The sequence below is a fragment of the Typopeltis vanoorti genome, chromosome 24 (assembly GCF_054136105.1).
Source record: "Typopeltis vanoorti isolate ZY-2024b chromosome 24, IOZ_Tvanoo_1.0, whole genome shotgun sequence".
In the NCBI taxonomy this organism is placed as follows: domain Eukaryota; kingdom Metazoa; phylum Arthropoda; class Arachnida; order Uropygi; family Thelyphonidae; genus Typopeltis; species Typopeltis vanoorti.
Window position 1 is genome coordinate 80565111 of NC_143572.1, and position 8097 is coordinate 80573207.

Genomic DNA, 8097 nt, shown 5'->3' on the forward strand with positions numbered 1-8097 from the left:
GGTAAGTACGATTTAGTTACACTCCCATCTATTACTCCTCTTAATAACGAGTCACCATACAACACTCTCTCCTTCATTTCGGAAACTCTCCCACGCTGTTTATTTACGTTAGCCGAATCACTCTGGAAAGAGTTTTGCAGGTGCTCTAATTGCCGCTGCGCATTTTGTATCACTGCACGCAGCCTAGCGATCTCACTTCCTACAAATAATTCCTCATTTTTTTTATCATTCAAACCATTTTCTCTTTCTGTATATTATAATAGATTACTGTATAATACAGCATTATAATATGATTTTTACTTGTAGATAATAAAATATAATTGCGAATTCGAAAGTTGTATGCTCATCGCATATTTCAGAATATGCGAAAAATGTCACCATTTCAATAGTAATGTAATCATTGCAGAAATCCACGAATTCCAATTATTAACGTATTAATAGTGAATTTCAAATACTAGTGGATTAAGAGAAACGTTTCAGAGTTAATTATCCTACTGAGTCAGATCCTATAGCAACTCTTAAAGAGAAAATTATACATACAGTACAGGTAGCTCTCGCATTTACGAATAGATTAGTTCCTGGCGGCCGTTCGCAAATCAGGAGTTGATTTGCCTTAGAAATGGTTCTATAAGCGAGAGTTATGTTCTTAATATATAAAATGAATATTAAAGGATAAAAAAATATTTCACTGGCCAAAGATTTACACATTTAAAAAATAACATAAGAAAAAATGTAAATTAATAAATGTTAGTGAATTAATTAGTCAAATAAAAATTAATGAAAAAAAAAAGCTCATTTCTCTATCACCTGGTGAATCCGCAGCTGTCGAGGTAGTTGGAATAAATATATTAGGAAGTTTCGGAGCATCGTTTTTTTAAAGACGGCCTTGAGTGTCATCTGCTTCGTTGACTTTCGCTTGTTTTCTTTTTAAATAGCAAGCAGGAGCATTATTCATTTCACGGGAAAATTTATTAATCGTTCAAAGTCTGAATCTTGTGATTCAAAGATTGCTTGAGCTTTTTGAAGTTTAAATGCTTCTTGTAGACCTTTTAAGTGAAAAATCGAATTGGAGCTTCATATTCGCTATCTTCTTTGTCTTTTTGTTCCTCTAATTAAAGGAGATCATTGGGTGAGAGTTCCATAGTGTGAGATTCAAGCAGATCATTGAATTTCAGAATTCACAATCTTTGTTGGATCTTCAAAGCTTTCAAAATTTTCATTAAACTGAGAACAAAGTTTATCCAATACTCCTTTCATAGTATTTTCGGAAACTTTATGCCAGGCCCTCTGCATTACCCAAATTGCGTCTAAAATGTCGAATCTCTTACAAGATTCTGTGATAGAAAAGTTTCCATATTTATCAGTTGCTTCTAATAACATTTCAATTTTTTTTTTTTTTAGAAAATGTGCTTTAAACATCGCATTCACTCCCTGATCCATTGGTTGTAAAAGAGAAGTTACATTTGGAGTTAAAAAGACTATTTTTACATTAGAGCAAATATAAACTGATGAGGGATGGCTAGGTGCATTATCAATTATCAGAAGCACTTTAAATACAATTTGTTTTTTTCTAACAATAAAGTTTCACTTCATTAATAAAGTGATGTATAAGCCAATCTTCAAATAGGGAACCCGTGAGCCAAGCCTTATTTGAATTCCGTATTACTGGGAGAGTACCTTTATTAATTACTTTCAAGCTTCTTGAATTCCTGATCAATGCACAAATAAGGTGTTTAATTTGCAAGAGCCAGCAATATTTCCTCCTAATAGTAAAATGATGCGATCTTTTGATGCTTTCAAGCCTGGCAATGAGGATTCTTCGTTTGCGATGTAAGTTCTTGCAGGCATCCGTTTCCAAAAAAGGCCCGTGTCGTCGATGTTACAAATCTGCGATGGCGAGTAATTTCCTTCTTTAATTATTTCTTCTAATTTTTTCTGGATAAGATTTTGCAGCCTCACTACCGGTGCTTGCAGCTTCACCTTGTATTTTAATTTTTTGCCAACCGGTCCTATTTTTTAAAGCGGTCAAACCACCCACTACTTGCAGCAAAAGTCTGTTTGCAGTCATCCCGTTTTGGTCTTTCAGCATTTTAAAAATGGCTAATGCTTTCATGGCTGGTAATAATTTCACATTTCTTCTCTAACGTAAGCTTTTCTTTGTTTCTTTTGCTCATTTTCTGGTTTTGCACTGTTGCTTCTTTTTGATATTGTTGGAAAAGCAGAAGGATTAGAGTTGAAAAGAAAAACTAAAAATCAGATGTAACTGAAGAAAACTACGAATAACACAATCGCTTCGCCAAGGCTCGTTCGAACGGATCATTACGTTATCGTTCTTAAAATCATCACTTCCTTCGCCACGCATCACTATTTAAAATAAAAATTACGATCTAAAAAAATTCGTAAAGTGAGAACTACCTGTACTAGTTTTCGCCCGTTTCTGGCAGTGGTGATTTGATAAATCCTAAGACTTTACTCACAGCTTCGAAGTCCAGTGACTTTCATCATCACATTTTGATATGTGGATCAATAGTGACACATTTCACTAGATGCGGGCGTTTCAAACTTTTCTAAAGAAGAAGAATGACTATTGCATCCCTACAAGCTTTGTAAGCATCCAAATAACCTTCTCTGCTATTTTGCTAATTTTTCTAATAGCCCTCTCTGAAATGCTGTTTCCTCTCAGCCACCAACCACATAACTGGAGTCTGATCAATATCCACAAGTGAAATTTCACTAATATAATATACAAGCTGAACCCTTTTCAATCGGAGCTACACAACCCCACATTTTGGCACATTGATAGAACATTGTAATATCCTCACGATTTCGGCTTATTCAAGTCATCTTGTAATATGTCTGTGTTTGTTTTATTATTTACTCTCATCCTCAAATTACCATTATCAGCAAACAAATTAACATCATCATTCATTAAATTACCTTCAGTATCGTTAATGGAGAAATTAAACAGGAATGGACTGTTCTCTGGAATGTGGAAGAATAGAGCCTTGCAACACACTACTGGTCAGCAACTTAATCTTTGGCCCACCACCATACATTACTCTTTGATTTCTCCCTGACAACCATCTTCCTGTCCATTTTACCAAACACCAAATCCGTCTCCTGTACACGGACATAATACCATATTCTGTTATAACCATTTTTGAATTCGGTCTTGAACTCTTTAAATTTTAATCACCTCTTCTTTATATCCGATGATATCTTAGCAGGGACTCTTCGCCTTCTCTTTTTTTTTTTTTTTTTTTGTAGGATACACATTACGATAATATCCAGTCCGTAACCACCGCAGATATGTTGAAAATATAATATGAAAGATATATGTCGAATGATTCAAAATTTATGCTCATTTTTAAAATTTTCTAATGCTCCGAAGCTCTTTATCCGCTCCTGTAACTCAATTCTAAAGGTGTGAAAGCTTTTCCAAACAGTATTCAAAATCTATTACTTAATTTTACAGTTTTGACAAAAGAAATACTGCAATAATATTGTTGTGGCGTGATATTTCTAGTTCTGTACCATTTCTCTGCAATCTAAAATCAGCTGTTCTACTCTCTGAAATTATCGAAATTCTATGCTATATTTTCACCATGTAAAATCACACAGAAGAAAGTTCAGTATTATTATTTTTGTTAATTTTCCTAAAAAAAAATCTAAATATTACTTCTTCTGCTGCTGGTTGCTATTTCTGAAATAATCTATGTCTTAAAAATACTTGATAATCCTCTTAGCTGGAAGAAAAGCTAAAGGCTTATTACTCTCACTTCTATTGAGAAAGAAAACAGAGAATACTTCGCCAGAAGTCACACTAAAGTGCCTCAAGCTGTAGCGCAAAATACATCAAGAATTTTTACTTAAATATAAAGAGCTAATAGGCTTCATTTCGGCGATATAAACATTATTTAAATTAAGGGGATTTTAAATCCCACATTGTTTTAAAACCGAATAAGAAACTCGAAGATTGGAATCAGAGAGTTTCATGCCGAATATAGTAAACTATAAAGTATCGGCGACCACTAGCGTGAGCTAATGCAAGTGACCCTAGTACGTAGTACAATACCGGAGAACTCGCAGCCAAATCGGTAAAGTTCTGATCGCTATTCTTAGGTATTTTCCATAAAAAACACATTTCCTAGGAAATGTGTAAATGAACCTCTCTGATTCCAATCTTTGAGTTTCTTATTCGGTTTTAAAACAATGCGGGATTTAATATCCCCTTAATTTAAATAACATCAAGAATGTCTTGATCGTTTTTAATTGTTGATAAGCACACAGAAATAATGACGTTTCTTTTAAAGGCTGATACATTATTTATGCGAAAATAATTTCTTAATTTATAGTGATCAGTTTCACCTTCATTGTCGAAAAAAATTCTTTCATGCAAGTATCTTATAAGAGAGGATTTCAATTATTTTAAAAGAAAAGGAGCATATGCATTACATAATTTTTAGGGGGGGGGGGGAGTTATAGACCTATTTGCTCTGCAGATATTTCAGAGAATTTATTTTTTAAATCGTTCGCAAGACAACTATTACAAACATAAATCACTTGGTGAACATGCCCATTCATTTTAGTGTAAAATAGTAGCAAAAGTTTAGCTACTTCAAAAACTATCTAAACAAGAAAAGTGTCGTTATATCTGTTGATGTTAGAACTCTTACATAAATGTTTTTTTCTGACATGACATCTCTATTAGTTATAATGTAATCAATTTAGATTTTTGCCCTCTTGTATTCTCCCATCTTATGTGCAGTGATTTCTTCTTTGTACTATAAGAAAAAAAAAAAGATAACAGAACTCCACTAGTGAGTTAAAACAGTTATCGGGTGTGTGATAGTGATGCAGCATGGGGGGGGGGGGTAAATCAAACGCGAAATAAAGTTCCGTTCTATTGTAAAAATATGAAAATGAAATTTCACATTTGATGTATGTGCAAAAAGATATTTTGATCGCAGAATAGAAGCAAAAGTATCGCTTGCTTTAAAACTGAAGCATAATCTTTGAACTAGCAGAAAATATATACATATCAATTTAAATCATAACCGTTACTTTTATTTTGTAATGAACAATTATACAGGGAAACCAAGAAGGTGAAAGTGCAAACACCAGTAGATTATGATATAAAGAAAAAAAAAAAAAATAGTGATATGATTAAAGAATTGCATGCTATTCTCTATAGAGCAAAGTCGTCCAAGCAAAATCCTGGAAATCTGTGAAGTATTCTTCGAAATATGATTTTGAATAAAAATAAAAATAACATAATCGGGAAAATCGGCAGTCGTTTTTTTTTTTTTTTATAATAATATTTCATTTAACTATCCTGAATTAAAATCCTCGAGAATAAATAAAATGCTTTGTCGACTAAGCGATTAGACAAATTAGCACAAAAATTAAAAATGACATTGGTTTTCCACGATAAAGCAACATTTAAGTGAAGAAAAAATGCAAGGATGTTTATTTTGTAAAAAGGATTAAAACTGTATTGTACAATAAAAAGAGAAAACAAAAATAAAATCAATTTCTATATTTTTAGTTTATCCAATACAACTAAGATCCAATTACCAGCATAGAACAAGGAACTGAGAAGCAGCTATGAACATGACATCATCGGATTAAATGTTCTCTTCAGTGTGAGAGATTTTCACATCTTCTAAACGAGAAACTTTCAAATTTCACTTCTTATCCAGATTTAACTGGACGTCTATAAAAGTCCTGGCCGGTTGGGAGTTTGAACCCTTTTCAACCAAAGGTACTCAATTCCACGTTTGGTCACATTGATAGAACACTGAAATGTTCACACGATTTCAGCTTATTCATGTCATCTTGAAAGATCTCTATGTATGTTTTATTTACTGTTGTCATCCTCAAATTAGCATTATCAGCAAACAACTTAATAACTTACCTTCAGTATCGTTAATGGAGAAATTAAACAGGAATGGACTGTTCTCTGGAATGTGGAAGAACAGAGCCTTGCAACACACCACTGGTCACCAACTTAATCTTTGACTACACACCGCCACACATTACTCTTTGATTTCTCTCTGCCAACCATATTCCTGTCCATTTTACTAAACACACAAACCATCCCCTGTTCACAAACATAATGCCCACTATAACATTTATTCCTTCCTTCCTTCCGCTTTCCTGAAACTCTACCAGATCTAACAAGTAAATTGCACATCACAAAGCAAACACGCGTTGATATCCCATCAAGTACAAAATCTCAAAATTCCACTTGAGATTTTGCAATATTGCATGCGCCCACATTTCGTATATTAGCAGCTCGTAGTTTCTCAAAGACCACATCACTGTGTCACATCAGGAACTGACTTAGCTGCAATCTGACGTAAAACCTTCGCAAAATGTTCACTCAAATGCAATTATTTCTTTGGTTTCAGTTACCCTCATACCTGCAGAATTACTTAGTTATCTTTCCATAATCACTTTTCCTCTTACCCACAAGAAAGAGAAAAATATTTGGGATTCTCTTTGCCCTGTGCAACTAATTTTCCTCATAATTTCTTTTGTATTCCTAACCAGGTTGGTAATCATTCTTGCCCGCACTTATTTATTAACTATACGTATTAGTAAAAGAATTGAAAATCCTAAGCTTAGAAAATATCTCTCTAATTTGATTTTCTATCTATTATTTGTTTAGTTTTGTGTTTTATTCAATTTCAGTAGTAGTTAATTACTAAATTTTAATGTAATATATAGTCAGGTATTTAAATCAAAATAATCAATAATGAGAAACTTAAAAGTAAAAACTGAAAAGGACAGTACTTAAGATCTTCCCGAATCAACATCTGTACATGGGCAGTAGTGAGGATGCCAGAATTATGGAATTGACGCTACAACCAAAACACTACTTAGGCAATGTTCCATTACATTGCTTTCGTTTATATTGTTCCAGTCTGGTACTGGCGAACACAAATGTGCTCGCCAGTACCAGACTGGAACAATATAAACCAAGTATGATATAGGATAAATACGGCTTTGGGGAGATGAGCATTTCCCATGCCATTTTAACCCCCCCCCCCATACTCCTCAAAAACACATTATCCGATTTGTTATTTCTTCGTAATACATTAAGAGGTAAGAAATTCACTTTTGGTATCAATTACAAATGTTAACACACCTTTAATTGTCTAAAAAATCGATAAATGATATATACAATATAAAACAACAGACATATATAACACTGTACATAGAAACAAGAATTACTGAAAACGTCGTTCAGACCCAAAGGTTAGAAGAAAGCAATTGTGTTACTCAGCATATGCCAACCGTGCATGGCTGTGCAGTGCGCAACGTGTAAACCACGTGATATGATGTTTATTCTCAATACTTATTCGAAAGTGATTTGCTTAATGCTAAATACGTACTCGATTAAAACTGACTTTTAGAGAGTTGTGGAAGGGCTATTGTTAATTATTAAATCACTAGAATGGGATAACGATTACTATTGAATAATAAATTCAGAACAATAAACCTCACTCAAATTTTAAAATGCAAAAATATATGTTATTTTCATGATATTTTTTAAAATATAATTTAATATAATATTAAGGAGAACAGGTCAAATATCCTCAAAAAGTATCAGGAATAAGCACCATTTAAACACATTCGTACTTTTCATAGAATTCCTTTAATATATATATATATATTATTATTATTATTATTATTATTTCGGCCGACTTCAGGGAGTCCTTAGATTCATCGAGGGAGGCCCTAAACATATCCACACAACTATACGACATTCTCACAGTATCTATCATACCTTGCCTTGAACTCGCTCACGTCATAGCACCCACAACAGACTCTGGCAGCTTATTCCACTCATGTACCACTCTAAAAGTAAAGAACCCAGCTTTTACACCACTGCTAACCACACTCTTGCCCAGCTTCCATAGATGTCCCCTAGTTCTCCCACCACCAGTCCTGATCTCAAAAATATCGTCTGAATTAATCCTATAGAAACCCTTTAGCAATTTGAATTTCTCAATCATATCTCCCCTTTTCCGCCTATCAACTAGTTTCTGCAACCCACAAATCTTCAACCTGTTCTCATATGGTTCATTC